General features: G+C 25.9%; 1 protein-coding gene across 3 annotated transcripts in view; it reads left to right on the forward strand.

The window, feature by feature from the left end:
- The window catches only part of LOC136980920 (uncharacterized), a 54404-nt gene that overhangs the window by 23458 nt on the left and 14013 nt on the right, over window positions 1-16933 (forward strand). For 2 of the 3 annotated variants that reach the window (XM_067277118.1, XM_067277120.1), the window contains exon 1: window positions 14416-14925. The exons of the other annotated variant lie outside the window; for it this stretch is intronic. The gene's annotated coding sequence lies outside the window, so the exon portion shown is untranslated. Of the gene's footprint in view, window positions 1-14415; window positions 14926-16933 lie in introns of those variants that run through there. 3 annotated transcript variants of the gene reach the window in all.

Consider the following 16933-nt stretch of genomic DNA (forward strand, 5'->3'; position numbering starts at 1 on the left):
TTATCTTAAATTTTACATCATTTTCTAGTTATAAATCTCTAGAAACCAATTTAATATACGTATTTTTATGTAAATAAATAATGTCAAAGTGTTTATATATATTTATACTTTTTCATACACGAAACATTTCTTATCTGCACGTTAAATATTATTTACATTTTTATAAGATTAAATATAACATTATTAATTTTCATTATCCGTTTTATTACAAGATAAATTTTTATTAATAAAATCTACCAGATTGTTTTTTTTTTCTTGCGTTATAAAAGATCAGACATATGGACGAACTAATAACTTTTATTATTAATTTTTTTTTTTTTTTTTTGGAGCAAAAATTATACATAAAAACTCACGCAGAAATTAATTTATGTATTTTCTAATGCAATAAATTATCTTAAATCTTAATAAAAATGTATATATATATATATATATATACATCGTGTTAAAAAATAAATTCAATTTATTAATTCTTTGACTGGTCGTGTGTATAAAGGTAAGATGTAAGACACGTTTAAACGATTTTTTTAAAGTAAAATATATGTATTTATGAAGACGGTTAGCTTTAAAAAATCGAAATTCTACTGGAAAAATCTTAAAAAATTGATCAGTTTAAAATTCTAGAAGATATTATTTTAAATCTGTGTATGACTATTACTTTACTAAACGACTCGACCATCTGTTTTCTGACGTTGAAAATTGCTATGGAATCGTTTGTTTTCTTGTTACCATCGTAAGAAAGCGTCAATAATCTCTTTATTTGGTATATTAATGCTAAAGTATGCAGTCATATCATAAAATTACGTGTCGAAACTTCATCTCTAAAGAGAAAAAGAAAAAAAAAATCAGCATCTGTCATCCGGATCAGCTCTCATATAAAATTGGATTGGAAAGAAATCAAATTCATAATTTATATTGTTTAAAATGACAAAAATTCATTCAAAAAAGAAGCAAAAATTATTACAACTTTAGAATTTTTTTAAAAATTTCCCTTTTTTTTTTCTCTCTCTCTCTCTTCCTGGAGGAAAGAATATAAAAATAAATCAAAATGTTAATGCAATATCATTTCTTTGGATAAAGAACATTGATTGATTGGCTCATTTCTTCTTTACTTTATGAGTTAGTGAAAATGTGATTTTATTCTAATTTTTTGCTACATTTTTTAAAAAAGAAAAGTGAATTTATATATACAAATTCTTCATACAAATGATTAAAGATGAGTCAAGAAAAAAAAAATGTGTAAAAATTATGTTAAATATTAAAAATATATACGAAAAAAAAATTTCGAATTTTAAATTGATATTTAAAATGATAAAGAATTAAAATAAATAATTTATTATATTATAAAGAAAGGAGCAACAGTGCAAAAACAAAAAGAAATTGTATACAATTTCATATGATAAATCAAGAAAAAAAAAGTGCATAAATTAAATCAAATATTGAAAATATATACGAAAATAATTTAAATTAATGATATAAATTGTTTAAAAATTTAAAAAATTTGATACATTTTTTATTATAAGTAAAAGAATCTTGGTACGAAAATAGAAACGTATCCATAAACGTCTTGTAAGAGGTAGAAATTAGGTTTATAATGTTATTTTTGGTATAGGTAAAGGAAAAACTTTGATACTCAAATCTAACATTTTCGTTTTATTTAAAGTTTAAATTATTTACAAAGTTTTATAACTTGATTTACAAATATGTCTAAAGGTAATGTAGTAAGTCGACGTGTTGCTCATACATCTTCATTTTAAAAACCTAAACAAAATTGTTAAAGCAAGACTTTCCATCCTATTGTGTTTTTATCTTATCAATTTTCCTTTTCACTTCTTCCTTTCTTAAGAAAAAAAAAATATATATATATATATATATATATAAGTGAAAATAAAATCCTAACACGTTCTTCAAAGAAACAAAATTAAGTTTAAAAAAAACCCCTAAAAATACAATTTTGACAGGGATTTTACCCTATCGATAAAGGTATTTAAACCGAGAAAATTCAATAAAATTTTTTCGAATTGTAAATAAAATAATATATATATATTTTTTTTGTAAATATTACACGTAAAATGTTGTTTAGTAGCTTAAAAATGTCAACAGAAATTATCGAAAGTTACTGCAATTTGCATATTTTTAGAGTAAAAAAAAAATAATGGGGGAAAGGAGGAAGGTGATTTTCTCTCGTTAATGCATCCGAGTGAAATGTCAAAACATGAAGGATGTTGCCTTCTCCGCCGAAAAAACCGTTCAAAAAATATGTTTGAACTATTTTACACAATGTTCTACTTCTAAAAATACATAGAATAATACTTTTTTTCTGAAGAATTTTTCCTCTTTTGAATATTTATAAAATCACAAAAATAATAATAATAAAATTATTGATTTATTTATTACTGTTTAATTAACAAAAATAAACTATAAAAATTATTTTCAATGTATAATTTTATAAATTAAAAATTATTTTTGGAGTGAAATTTTTTTGTGTACAAAATTTTAATAATTTGATAAATTAATTTTGCTCATTTAATTCTATCGTTATTATGCTCTAGAATACTTTTATATACATGAATATGCTCTAGAATACCACTTTATTAACCACTAGAATACCACTTTATTAACCACTTTATATACATATGCACGTGGTGCATATGTATATAAAGTGGTTAATTGTTAATTTTTTACGATTATTTTTTTATATTAAAAAGATATTTTACAGTTTTGAATATTGTTATTTATTTCTTTTTACTAATTATTCATTGTTATTAATTGCGCCATCTGTTGAATAAGATTAATATTAATGATGCAACGTTATTAGCTTGCTTTTTTCTGTCCCGCAATAGTAAATTAAGTATAACGTAACTGATAATTCGAGTCGAGGTTTAAGTAGCGCTATATAATCCGTCTGTATGTCTGGAAACCCGATAACGTAACCCGAAAAGTCTTAACGTTGTGCTGATGAAGGTAAATTGTAGGTTATCAGTTAAAATAAAGAGTTCGGATATACTAATGTACCCAATTAACACAGAGATAAGATAAGTTTGGCTCAGATTTTTATAAGAAAAATAAAATTAGTGCCTCTACAGATTGCCTCGTAGGGCATTCATTAACGAGGCATTTCAATGCCTTTAGCGAATAGAATGTCCTAAAAATGGAAGAAATTAATGTTTAAATTACAAACAGTGGCATAAATAAGGGTATACGAGGTACGGTGGCATAGGGGTCCTGGGCCATTAGCAGCGGCGGGTTATAGCTTCATGGGGCCCAGGCAAATTTGAATTGAGAATTCCCACGTAGTGTTGACATTTTTCTTATAAAAGGCAATTGTCTAGGATCCCTGTTGGTGGGTCTTCAAGTAATTACCTTTTTTTTCCATAGGATAACGCGCCACTGGCCCTTAGACGTTCTAGTAAACTAAATTTACATATTTAAACTTTAAATAAATTATGATTTTTGTCTATGTAAACACATACATATGATGCAGATAGGGAGCCCTTGGAACCCTTGAAATGTTTGTTTATCAGGAGGGCCTAGAGAAAATTTTCGCATAGGGGCCCAAGAGTTGTGGTTACGTCACTGATTATAAATAATTTATTAATAAAATCTTCATATTATATTTATAAATATTTAAACAAGAGATTTAAATTGGATTCAGAGTTTCAGAATGGGAAGAAAAATAAAATTGTGATTATCTTAACTGTCTGTTTACGGCGTTTGAAAGTTGTTTAATTAAATGCAATATTGCAGGATGTAAACAACATCCTGGTAATATTAAAATAGTGAAAATACTTTGTGTGAAGTTAATTTTTTCCCCCTTCTCCCTTGTATTTGTTCATAAATTTGTTACACTTTACTAAACTTTTGAAAACTTTTATCATTTTTACTTGTTCGAGAGAAAATTGAGGGTAGTTGAGGGAGTGATTTCGATTAATTGTAATTAACTTAATTTCTTGGCTTAATTGATAACAATTAATCACTTTAAATCATTAGTTCGTTTTAAGGGAGTTGCTTCAAACAAAGAAAGTTTGAAGCCAAATTAATTGAAATTAATCATACAGAAACAGCATTAATTGCATATTCTATGCTTTCAATTTGCAAACTAGTACATTATATAAAAAAATTTATGCAAATATAATTAAATATAATATTATTATTATTTTGATTAATTTTGCAGTTTTTATAAATTACGATTCAAGTAAATTTATAAAAATTGGTTTTGTAATTTTATAGAAGTTTTTCTTAATTATTAAACAATAAAAATTACAAAATTTCTATGTTTTAACATTAATTATAATTTAAATTAATTTGAAAATTATTAAAAACATTATTCTTCGTGTAATTAAGTAATATTAAATACCCAGAAATAAACATTTATAGAAATTTTCGGATCAACCAATAGAAGGAAAGAAATTCAAACAGCTTTCATATTATTGGCTATTTAATAATTTAAAATTTAAAATTTTCTACTCTTATTGGTTAATTTGAAATTTTAAAAATTCTTAACATTTTATTGCTTCTTCCTGGAATAAACTCCTATCGACGTCATTCGAAGGAAGAAATCGCCATCTTTCGTGTATAAATATGTACTTATATAATTAAATTTTCTTTCTTTCGTGGAATTTGTAAATTAAATTTACAATTCTAATTTTCTTTATTATACTTTCGATATACGCGAGAGATGGCGCGCAGTTTCTTCATTCAAAAAACGTCAATATGAGATTCATATGCGAAGAACCAATGAAGTGTTGGGAATTTTTAAAATTTTAAATTAACCAATAGAGCTTGAAATTTTCAAATTTTAAATTACTGAACAGCCAATAGTACGAAAACTATTTGAATTTGTATTATATTATTGGCTGATTTGAAAATTTCTGTAAATATCTGTTTTTGGGTATTAGTTAGCATTTAATTACGCGACCAATAATGTTAATTTTCTTTTCCGAGAAGAAAATAATTGTAGAAAGGAAAAATTTAGAAATAAATTAATTACAGATTAAGACATAACAGGAAGAACTAGATTGAATCATTTTTGTTTTATTTTTTAAATTAAGTCAAATCTTATTTAATATATTTTTTTTAAAATTCCTAAAATTAAGTTTTAGTTTAGAAAATGTCCAAACAAATTTTTTTCTGGATAAATTTGATGTTAAAAATTTATATTGTTACTTGTTCGAATTCTCAAGAGATTCATTTGTATTCGAAAGTCAGACTTTTACCATTTTTTTTCCTTTCTTCTCAAAAAAGAGATTTAACGTTTCGAACTTAATCTTATTAACCCTGTTACAAAGGGATGTAGCAACAGAGATTATATGAAACAATAAATAAATTAAATTTTTATATCTAATTATATCTAATTCAATATGACGTTATTTCAAATTCACGTGTATAGAATAACTTTATATTCCAGACAAGCGCGAATCCTATTGGCCAATTTAAAATTTTAAAAATCTTTAGCATTTTATTGGTATGTGAAGAACCAATAAAGCGATAGAAATTTTTTAAATTTTCAAATTGACCAATAGGATTGGATATTTTAAATATTTGAATGTTTTAATAGCCAATAATATGAAAACTGTTTGAATTTATTTCGTTTTATTGGCTGATTTGAAATTTTGTGTAAATGTTTATTCATGTTTAAGTTATTGTTTTAATTATTTTTAATTTTTTGACTTTTAAATTTATTTTCTATGAATTTTAAATTTTTTTGAATTTCTTAATAAAATAATTTATTATTAATATTATTATTAACTCATATTTAATATTAATACAGCAATAATGTCCGTAACCTTAAAAAACTTACCGCGCCATCTCTTATCAGATTTTTCAATTTTTTTTTAATTTTTATTTTTAAGGATTTCAAGAGTTCGTTATTCTTAAGATCCAGAAAAATTGTTTCTAATTAGATTTTTTAATATTTTAAATATTTAATTAACTAATTTTTAAGATTATTTCTAAAATATAAGAATTATTGATGTATGTGAAGATGGGTTTCGTAGACTTCAGCATAAAATTCTACTTAAGATTCTAATATTTAATGAATCAAGAAATTAGTAAATGCTTTCACTTATTTATACGACAAAGACTTGAATTTTAATTATTAAATAAGTTAAATTCGTATCTAACGATGCTAAGGATGAGAAAGATGAATCTTCCCCTCTCTTCATCAATTGCACGAGACGTAAAATTTACAGAACTAATTTTACGCATAATTATAATTCCATAAAGTTATATGTAACTTCCTGTAGCTTTAAATAGAGTAATAATAAATATATTTTGCTTAACTTGTATATAAATTCTGTCCTTGGATGGGAACAGATTGTAGTACTCCACTTTATATACATTGACACATTGTTTAAATTTAGATATATGTGTTTAGTATGAGGTGGAGTTAAATTACTTAGAAACAAAGGATATATTTTTATGACCATCTTTGGTGTTGTTGTGGTTGTTTCGACCATCAAAAACACCCTGAAAACAATAGCGAGAAGGACAGATTCTGGAAATTTTATCAGCAAAGATAATCCAAAGTGGGTGGAGAAGGTCTAAAAAGTAATAAAATGTATTTAGTTAAGGCAATTGCGAGGTTAGAAAATTAATTAAGATTAACAAATTGTAATTTTAGTCAAAATTAAGGAAGAAAATACGCAATTATTCCTTCTCCATCATCTTATCAATTGTAGTGATCTGTATCTTACACGCGCATATTTTAAGGTAATAAACGGCATTTTTTGAATTTTTCGAGGGGGGAATTATTTCTAAATATGTCAATTGAACGAAAGGAACTTTAATTACGATTACTGAAAGTATTTTTACTTAAACAAAAGCCTGTTGACCTTTCTATATTTCTATAAATGCGAATAAATTCCCGACGTTCTCATTATTATCCAATTGAATAAATTATTATTGAATAAAATATATATAATTATAAAATTGGAAAAAGAATTGTAATTATTTTTATCGAATAAATTATGTATATATAATATATAATTGAATAAATTATGAATATATAATACGCATTCACTTATCAATTGTAATTGGGGAGTAGAAGTTGAATAGTTGCAAAATTAGACATTTTTTATAAATAAATTATGAATATTTTACATTACTTTAATTACGTAAAAATATACTTTTTTAATCGATTTAAAAGTAAGAGAAATATCAAAAAAAATTGCTTTTCGGAACTTTTTCCAAGATGTAATTTCTGTTGGAAGCCATTCTTTAGCTCTGTACAATGTTACTCGAATAACATATGTGGGGATCGACGTGGAATTACGTATCACGTTTTTTAAACTTTAAGAAAAGGATATTCGACCTTTAGAATGTATTTTTTGAACCTTTAACCTTTAGGATATTTTCCAAATTTTTATACTTGCAAAATGACATCCGATCTCTGGTCACCCTTCTATAGAAAAGTCAAGGTTTATCAAATGTGAACTTTGACCTTTAACATTTTTCATTTTCGAAAGTAGATATTTTCGAATTTATTTTATTAATAAGATTAATTAGATAAAATCATTTTATAATTTAAATTATATTAAAATTAAACGTAGAAACGAGTTTTAAAATTATTATTATTTTTAATTAAAAAATATTTTTATTTATATAAATATAAGAGTATTGATATAAAACGCATTCGTAGGCCATTTTTTATATGTAAATTGAATATTATACAACAGCTTATAACCTCTAAACAGGCCAAGGTGTTCGAGAAGTGACGTTATTTTGGATCCAGTCGGTTCTAGAAAATAACAACCTTACAATCAGGCTACTTAAAATAATACTATAATATAATATATATATATATAACATAGGGATATTTTAAATTTTAATCAATTTAATTTCATTAATAAAAATTGAAGAAGGAAAAGAATTTCATTCTTCATCGTAAATACTTGATGATACAATCGTTGAAACTTTCACAAAGAGAAAATAATTAATTAATTATTACCTTAATAATAAAAAATTAATAGATACAACAGGATATATTCAATAATTAATTATAAGGATTAATGAATTATTTTATTATGTATCAATGTTTAAATTAATTATTGTTAATGTAGTGCAGGGTCCAATTATCCCACTTACTCCAATGTATCTGTAGTAATCTCTGCATCCAACATCAAATATTTATCCCACACAAATTACATGATATCCCTAGATTTAGTAGAATAATCCTTTATCCCATTAATATCTTACGTTAATGCCGTAATAAACGAATTTATAAATAGTTTTCGGACGTATCTTAAGGCTTTAAAGTGAATTTTTTAGGGGGTTTAGACGTAATTTAGCATCAATTAAGCTGCGACTCGACCTTAATATTTTTATATTTTATGAATTATTCGGATGAATTATTAGATTAAATAATTGTTAGGAATATTTTAAAGATAGTCTTCCATATTTAAAATATATTTTTTTTTTGTCAAATATCAAGGAGGATTAGTATATGTGTCCTTGTTATTAATATAATACTTATTATTCACATTCAGTAACTTCTTCATCCAGTAGACACGAGGTCAAGGTTTAAAATAGGAAGCTTAAAAGAAATCTAGTTTTAAGAATTTAAAAAATATGCTTAAATATATAAATATATAATTTTAAATTATAGCCTTGAAACTATTTTCTGGAACTGAATTCATTCTCGTACTCGTTTGTAAAATGATCTTTCTTCGTGTTCCATTTTTCTTTGTATATAAATCAAGAAAATTAATCCCTGTCTAAATGTATATATATATATATAATTTAATTTTTAACTTTTTATAAAAAAATTATAAATCCTGCGGGTTATCCTCGTTGTTATTCTGTATATTTATAGAGTAAACGGAGACAGGTGCATCATTTATAAACGTCTATGCAAGATATATAGAAGCAGTTTAAAGAATTGGTTTCCAGATATTATAAAGGTAATAAATCACCTTTAAAAATAGTCAAAAAATCGGAATAATTCTGTATAACAAATATATATTACAGAAGAAAATTTATAGCATCCTGTTAAGATTTCAAAGAAGATAATCCACTTTACTCCTTTAAATATTTTATAATTAACGTATCTAATGTGTTTTCTAGACGATAAACTTTAACTAAATCTAGTAAAGGCCCTATATATCGATAGAAAAAAAAAATTATTTTTCCTTACAACCCCATAAAAAGATTATATAAGACTGATTGATAGGCTATATATATATATAAGCTTACTGTATATAGTTTCCTACAAAGAACAGGATAATAAATGATGATCAGGAGAGTCGAGGATCAATTTTATTTATAGTATTCGATTGCCTTTCGTGTTTAACCACACTAAGCAACATAAATAAAGGCTTTATTAGATATAATGCTGGGTCTTACCTCGCTACTTTTGATCAGTTTTTGGACAAGTTAAGATCGGGGTCACAACAACAACAAGCATCTACTTTTTCTTCACTAGTCCTATATATTGTCTTCCGCCTCTATTAATCGAATTTGATGTGAGTGTTGTACTTTCTGACAGTCGAATTTCATTAATGTTCCATACGAAACAAGAGAAGTTATAAGTTATTACAGCTTAATATATCGTGAGTATTTTCTACTTTATTCTTAATTAAGAAATAAAAAAATAATTAGGTTAATGAATATTGCCATTTTTCTATATAATTAAGTAGAAAAATTCTTTATAAACTATCTTTCTTTTGTTGTTATCGCTTACGGAATGTTGACTTTTTAACTGGCTAATTTACTAAAATATTCTCTAATTAATTATCAATTATGGTTTAATTGTGATTAATTATACTTATTAATTTACTATTTAGTATGTAATTATTATGTTTTATAATTTATTATTGATAAATCTGACACGGTATCTCGTTTGTTTTATGTTTAAATCGAGTGACAAGGTTGGTTTTGTATCGGTTAATTTTCTGGATTTAAATTTAAAAACTTTAATTTTTTATAATATTATATTAATTGGTTATATTAATTTAATTTCGTAAAATTGAGGCTTTGAATTACAATTAAATTTAAAATATTTTTATATTATTTAAATATAATTAACTCAAAAAGATTTGCAAATAAAGCATTAAGTAATTAAAATTATAAAATAAATTTTTTAAAAGTATTTTAAAGCAAAATTACGTTTTAAATATATTTATTTTATATTATGACCAGAAATTCTAGAAGAAAAAAATTATATTTTAATATATAACTTGACTTTCTTATTGTTGATCCGCAGCATCCCATTCATCATCTCCATCCTCCTCCTCCTCCTCCTCTTCTTTTTCTTTATTTTTTAATTTTAAATATGGCAAGATTTTTAGTTTTATTAAACACTTTTTTTCTCTATTTTTAACTTAATGATTAAAAATAGAGGAAAAAGTGTTTAATAAAACTAAAAATCTTAATTAAAAATCCTGATTGATTCTTAACATTAAATAAGTTTCTTAGTTACGACACTCGCTTAACTTCTCTTGTTAAGGGCCTCATACTTTAGAAACTGGAGGTTGATTATTAAAAATAATAATAATAAAAAAATTTTTTTATAAAACTTAATGAAATTTTTGGAAATTAGAAAAAAAAAATTCATTATTCTATTTTTCTTTACAAAAACATTTTATTAATTAAGAAAATAATTAAAAATCGACGTGACTCTTTACGTATTGAAATCATCAATGATAGAAGTTATTATAATGAAACTTATACAAAAAATAAATCAATTTTAATTATTAAAATTCACATTTACATAAATAATATCCTAGAAATGATTGATTTTAACTTATTTTATTTTATTTTGTGCTTATAATTACACGTTACTCAATACATTCTGATGGTTTCGTGAAGTTGAATAACGTAGAAAATATTCAAATTATAGCTTTGTAGACATAAAAAAAGGAGGAGAAATAGAAAAAATGTCATCAAACATGTCGAGAATAAAGAATAAAAGTAAATTAGATGTCCTCGTTAGTACATAATTAAATATTCCGACTCCATAAAGCTTCTTCTAGTGGACATGGGTCAAGGTTCTATATAAGGTTGTCTTAGAACCAGTTTACAACGAGACGTCGCTGTTATCCTTATTAAAACCCTATAAAAAATTCAAATCTTTAAAAATTTGATATTATTTTATATTTAATAAGCATGGAAAGCGTTATTTTTATACAAGGAAATGAAATATATTAATAATTTTTAATGGTGTGTTATGTAGAATCCAGGTCTTTCTCATGTAAAATTCTTGAATAATTTAAACTCTATCACGTATAACTAGATGCTGTTTACTTTAAAAATTATTTAGAATTCTCTTTCTCTAACTCATTATCCTCATTATCTAATTCGAAATAAATTATTCATTAAACTGATTTTGTATATATTTGATACGCACGCAGCCTGTAAACACGCTCTTATAAATGTTAAATATAACTCTTCTACGTTAAAAAGATTTGCATATATAATTTAAAAATTATTAAATTTTTAGGAACTATATCCTTGAAATATTGCAGTAAAGCATTGGTTATATTCCTGTATTATTTATATTATAATTATATCCCGAAAACGCTGCAGAAAAGCATCATTTACACAATAATAAATCCCTAAAACGTAGAAAGTATCACAGTAATTTTTACACTTTAACGATATTACATCCCTGAAATGTCGCAGAAAAGCATCATTTATATCTTTATAAAGCAATATTATATAAAAAGCATTATTTATATAGCAAATACATCCTTAAAAACAGCAAGAAAAGCATCATTTAATTCATCTTACACAGTAGAAAAAATCAAGACATTTATTAGTATTATTACAACTCACGAACACAAGAATATAAATTTAGATTATTATAATTTAAAGCAGAGAAATTTTCACTTACAGATCTTATCTTTACTAAAACTCTTCTGACCATGAATAAAGATTGACCTCGGGTTCATCCTACACTTTATTGTAAATAACCTAGATTTACATTACACGAACGAAAGTCGAGTAAAACGGAAATAACGGGACGACCTTACACGATTCTAAAAAGATCATTTTCTTTGTGGGAATCCGCAATATCTGGAAAAGTTCCATCGATAAAGTGGCTCACCTTGAATGGCCAAACAGTTATTTTATGGCGAAGGTCAAGGAAGAGTTAACTCCATCTCTTACAATTCTAGGAAAGTTGTAGGTGCCACGTTATACAAGTGTCTATAATGAATTGATGAGGTTGAAATTCATAACTTTACTGTATTATTATCACTCAGAATGCTCCTCTAACTGTATAAAAATAATAATAAAAGAAGAGTTAATTATAGCTTTATATAAATTCTACCATTCTTCCTCCTTATTTTTTTTTTCTTATTTTTATTACCTTTCCTACATTCTTGATACGTTCGATTCAAGGTAAATATTATTATTATTTAGTTTTCTGTGACGTGTGAATAGTCAAATGTAAATTAAATTATATATTTTTACCTTTAAATTTGTATTGGAGTTTGTACGCGTGGGTAGTTGTATAAATTGAATGGAGAGAGAATCGTTAATTTGTATGATTTAATGGTGTTAAAATTTATTTAAGTCGATTTTTGTACGTTTTATGACATAACAGGAACGTAAAAATTTCAAGTTTTATGAATTTTAATACAGTTTTTAGTACTATTAATAGAGATGAAAAATCTAGTTTTGTGAATTTTTGGTAGCCTACTTTTTATCAGCAGGAATATAAACCTTCCAATTTAATTACTTCTATTTATTCTGCATTATTTTTTCTTTTATTAAAAGTTTTAAACACATTTAATCGCATTAAAATGCGTATCTTACACACAAAATTCTACATATTGTGTACCATTTGTGCATAATATTCCATACACATAAGTAAAAAAAAAAAAACTTATAAAAGTTAATAAAATTTTAAATTTATAAAGAAAATAACACAGAAATGTTCATTTAATATCTATTTTTTCGCTGTAATATTTAATAATTAACATTTAAAGGTAGGTCTACACGCAGATTTCATCTAAAAAATCGAGGATAAACACTTTGATGATTTCATTTGTAGATATAACTTCTTTAATTACAAGGCCATCTACTTCATTTCCGATTGAAATGAATCCATTAAATTTAAAGTAATTAATTATATATAACTATATGCTAATTTTTAAAATTGTTTCTAAGTATAACCCGCAAAGTCGACAATGGTCCAATACACGTGGACATTCGAGCATATTTTTTAAATATACGACAACGAGACGAAAGTTAATGTTAATTATAAACAGGAAGTAGATATTAAGGTTAAATATGGAGCCAAGTAATTATGAATAAGTTATGTTTTAAACAAAAAAAAAAAAGCAAAAGCCGAAAAGTTTCCTCATAACCATACTCGTCAACCTCCCTTTTAGCATGGTTCTTATTGAAGCAGATTGTCATTTGGATCAATACAAATGCAGAAGAGTTTCGAGGTCACAGGGAGGAGTCGTAGAAGGTTAATGTGAGGATAACACTGATATATCGATGGTAAACAACTTCTTTTAACACATCACATATTTTGGCATCATTTATATATTGACATATACAAGATATATGAACGTTTCTTGGTGGAAAAAAATTGCTGCTATAACTAAAATTATGCCAATTTTTGATTATTTATAGACGTTAAATTTGATATACGACGATAAAATGATCTTTTAATAAAATATTCCTTAAATATTTATCATAGTTAAATAGTGGAAGGTGATTTTTATGGACAGATATAACACCAGAGTTAAGAGTTTGGACATTTGTATTGTTGTAAAAATATAGAAAAAATATATATTTATTTAAATATTTTTCATAAATACGAGAATTATCGACCTTCGAATTTGGGTGGAGTCGAATTCCGTAGCCATGCAGTTAAAAAAAATCGAGTTATAAACTTTTCTTGCGCGATCGACGTTTTTAATTTATATGTCATTGCCACCACCTTCCTATATTTTTCATTAAGTTGTTTCCTACGTCGTCATTAAGATTTCTTCATCTATAAAGTAGAACGTAAGAGAAAAATCATAAAAAAATATATATAAATTGATTCAAAGTATCAATTGTTAGCATGAAAAACCATTGGCGCTAACGTGGTAATCATGGAGAGGAGAACAGGTAAGGAACTCGTAAAGATTGAAGCCATACGCAATGAGAAACTTCGATTATTTCCTCAATTATTTTAAAAAATCGAGCGATTCTTTAACGTACTCGACTCTAATCGAACTAAACAATGTTAATGGAGTTTGTTTTCGAACAATTGTTGCTCAGTGATTGACCTAAATGCAGCGAAACGGAAGTTACCACGCCTCTTAAAAAACCATCCGATACAAGAAACACCATAGCAATTAAACAAATAAATAAAAAAAATTGATTAATTTCGAGTCGGAACGACCTCTGGCACCGTTTAAAAATTCCCTAATCTTTTTGGAATTGTCCATTTACGCGAATTTAGTATCGTAGAAAAAAGGGACCTTGCCACGCTCGAATGAATATTATATGGAGTCATTACATAGATACAAAGTTTATTTCGGTAATTATTCGTTTACTTGGTATTACCCGAGATCCGGTTATCCGGAAAAAATCGCGTGCTAAAGGCGTGGTTAAAGGTTGCGTCACACTAGACACGGGCCTACTACAGCTACTACTATAGGAACATTGATGAAGACTGGTTGTCCACCTCGAGTTCTGAATCGGATGGGCACGTTAAGTCTATGTATAACTTCCGTCGAAGTTCGCTAACCCGTGTTTCGTCCTAATTCTCTTCTCTCATCCCTGCCCTAAGTTTTGCCCTTTCTGGTCCTCCGGGAAGGTACGGATCGAGGTCATCCGTGACAGGATTTTCACTCTCGTTACGCATGCTCAGTATTCTAATATGATGGACTTTCTCCCATTTATCTTTCAATTGCTTCACGATCAAGTGGGCAGAACATGGCATTGGAGCGCATGCTAATTATTTGGATTATCAGTGAAAGATAGGTAAGTTACTAGCATTCTTTTTCACTTAATTATTTTAATTATAAATAATTTTTGTTTAAATGACTTAAAAATCTAAACTTTCTTCAGCTTAGACACGCATCTTTATTTATAAAGATGAGTGTTTAAGCTGAAGAAAAGTGGTAGAAAGATTACTAAAAATGACTTTTTGGGGTTTTTTAAAAGCTAATTTATTATAATTTTTCACGTAATATATGCAAAAAGAACAAATAAATGTATGGATTTTTGCAATCTATAACGATTTGATGTATGCAAATGTTAGTGTAACGACCTTTAAAACCAGAAAATCTAAGGAAGAGAGATCAATCTGATCTTTCTTGCAATTACACCAATATATAATTTACATATCTAGATATCTTGTTGGGGGGGTTAAAATCATAAATTTTAAATATTTTATAAGAATTTCTATCTAAGAAATTCGTGCTTTTGTATGAAAGAATCTTGATACCAACACTCGATACGTTTATAAGATTATACGCTTGCATAACGGAAGAAGATGGACAATTGAAGATTTTTATCTTGTTTAACTCGTTTATATTATTGTCAGATTTAGGTCTTATGCATTTCTGAATGGATAATAATCGAAGAATAATATAAACATACTTATACTTATCCCACTAAGTTACGAATTTTTAGCATTACACCACCCCCTTTACAGACGGGCAAGGAGCAATTTTATAAATGATTATTACATAAAATGTGCCGTAATTAAGTTCTAAGTGTCTCTTAACACAATTATAGAAGTGTAATTTTATATTATAAAACTTCTAAATTCAGGTGTACTTATCGAGTATTGCAACACTTCAGCAGGCCTATATATATATATATATATATATATATATATATACATAGCTTGCTTGCTTGTGTATAATATAATAATCAGAGCAAATGATACTTGTTTTTCTTGAAGAATATGTAAATTTTTTCAAGCTAAGTGCACAAAAATAATTAAATTTTTAGTACATGTTTATCTTCTTATATTCATGACATTATCGAGTGTGGGTTAAGTTGCATAGGCGAGTGAGGAATTAATGTTGTGAACACTTTAAAAGGTAAATAAGAAATTCGTGATTTTTTAAGATTGTAACCGTTTTTATGACGCAATTGGGTGTGACTGACATTTTATATATTCTTGTCTATGAACAAAATAAACTCATTAGTTACGATTTAAGCTTGATTCACGGTGAGTCACGTAGGTTTAAACTCAGTTTTCACACTTATTTAGCGCTTTAAAATGATTAAAAATTACAAAAAATATTGTAAAATACAATAAAAAATTCATCTTAAAATAAATTATAAAGATATTTTTCTTCAATTATATAATATTTAATGAAATTTGTGTATATAAATTGCTTCAATTTAGGAAATAACTACTTAACGAGGAGTGGTTTAGTGCTTTAAAATTACAACAACAATAATAATAATAAATAGTAAATAAATTGATTTAAGAATAAATAATTCGAATATTTTTCTTAAATTATTTTATTTTTAATGCAATTTTATACGTAAAAGTTATATAAATGATTAAAGAATTGCTTTAAAATTTACCAATCAGTTTATATAGCTAGAGGGTTAGAACTAGAAAAGTCGATTAATTTTAAAGCAAATCGAGGGCATGTAAATCTGAATAAGGCAATGAAAAATGTAAAAAATAAAAAAATAAAATAAACAAGATCAAAAGTTTAATCGATTATAGGGACTTTAAAAGGCGTAACTAAATAATCTTCTTGTTTTTGATCCGCAAAATTCAAATTTTTGCTCTATTTAATGTAGTAAAATATCCGAGAGTTTCATCCTCGTAGATAAATCTAGAAGATAAAAATAAATATATAGTGAAACGGAGATCCTCCTTCTCTCCATTGACCTTGCTATGCATCAATAAGGAAAGGGAAAGTCAACTGGTCAATTTTCATTTATTGTACCATCAACAACCTAGATTTGTCCTTCGATGGACTAGTAAGAAAGTATGTGGGTTATATGTGGCCCTCGG

This window comes from Centruroides vittatus, unplaced genomic scaffold, assembly GCF_030686945.1.
Source record: "Centruroides vittatus isolate TY-2023 unplaced genomic scaffold, ASM3068694v2 contig_738, whole genome shotgun sequence".
In the NCBI taxonomy this organism is placed as follows: domain Eukaryota; kingdom Metazoa; phylum Arthropoda; class Arachnida; order Scorpiones; family Buthidae; genus Centruroides; species Centruroides vittatus.